This window comes from Fonticula alba (genome assembly GCF_000388065.1).
Source record: "Fonticula alba strain ATCC 38817 unplaced genomic scaffold supercont2.1, whole genome shotgun sequence".
NCBI lineage: Eukaryota > Rotosphaerida > Fonticulaceae > Fonticula > Fonticula alba.
The window spans coordinates 1,443,567-1,445,038 of NW_009242971.1; positions in this window are offsets into that span (position 1 = coordinate 1,443,567).

A 1,472-nucleotide genomic window follows, 5' to 3' on the forward strand; every position below is an offset into this window, starting at 1 on the left:
GGGGGGGGGGGGGGCGGGGGAGATGGGGGCGGCGGATGCGCCTCCATCCCGCCCCGGCGGCGCGGTGTCGTTTGTTCTTGTTGAGGCCGCTTGGCGCTCCTACGAGACGCTGGCCTGGGCGAGGCGGTGTCGGCATGGCTTGTCGCGGTCCGACCTGGAGAGGGCGCGTCCCCCGTCCTCATTCGATGCTTCAACCCCGCCCCCCGCGCCCGCCGGCGCCGGGCGGCACCCGGCTGGGGCGAGCTCGCGCGCCCCTGGACCCGTCCGCTGGCCATAATTTGCCCTGCCTCCCTCCCCCGGGCCCCGGCACATATTGCGGTCGGGCGGCGCACCCGCGCCCCGGGGTGGGGGGGCGGGGGCGGGGCGCTGGAACGATGCCCCGAGAAAGAGGCGGAACATCCCCTCGGGCCTGCCGGGCCCCGCCCGCCTTCCCCCCCCCCCCCCCCGCGCCCGGGCTAGCCGCCGTTGGCCCGCTCTCTTGGGCACGGGCGCGTGCGCGCCTCTCGGGCGGGCCGGATACCAGTGCCCCGGCCCCCGGTCCTCGAGCCCCCCGGCTTCCCAGCGAGTGATGTGGCTAGGCTCGCCCCCCCCGGACGGAGGGGGGGGGGCCTCGGCGCCTCCTTCAGGCCAGGGCGTCTTGGTGGCGGGGGCCCACCGCGCGACGGCCGAGCCTGGGGGACAGCATCGGCTCATTGCCGCAGGTCCTCCTTCCCTTGCTTTCATGTTGCCCCCCCCCCCCGTCCCGCCCGGTGAGGTGCCCCCCTCGTTGTTCCCCTGGGGGAGGGGGCTGGGGCTGGGGGGGTGGCTGTGTGGATGGGCCGGAGTTTGTTTTCTTTTCCCTTTTCCCTCCTGCGCCTGGCCTCGGTCTTTGTTCAAGCATGCGGCGGCCCAGCCACCCGGCCAGCCGCAGGGTGCCCTCCCCATCGTTCTTTCTCGAGCTATCTCTCCCGCCCCCGCCCCCGCCCCCCCCCCTGCCCCCGCCCTGCCCCCGACCTGTGCCCGGGCGTCTTGTCTAGTCTAGTCGGCCGTTGGGCCGAGCGAGCAGCCCCGCCCCGAGGGATGTGCTGCCCTCTTCTGTCCGTCAGCCGGGAACTGTCCGTCATCTTACCCCCCCCCCGCCCCCCGCCCCCCGCCCCCCGCCCCCAGCTGACCCTCCGTTTGTCCACCAGGGGGACTGGGGAGGCCCGGCGGAACGGCAAGCCCACAGAGGAGGCCGAGACGCGGCGAGAGAGTCCGCAGGCCCGGAGCGGCCAGAGCGCAAACGGGGCCCCGGCCCCGGCGAGAGGAAGCTCGCCGGCCCGAGTCGGCGCCGCCTCCTGCGCGAGGCACGCCACCCATCCCCCCTGGGTGAGGGCGGGGGGGGGGGGCTGCGGCGGGGCCGGGGCAGGAGGGTGGAGGGCAGGGCCGGCCCGGGGGGGGGGGGGCGGCGCGGGGAGCAAATTGGGGCCAAGATGGCCCGGCGCAATGTCACG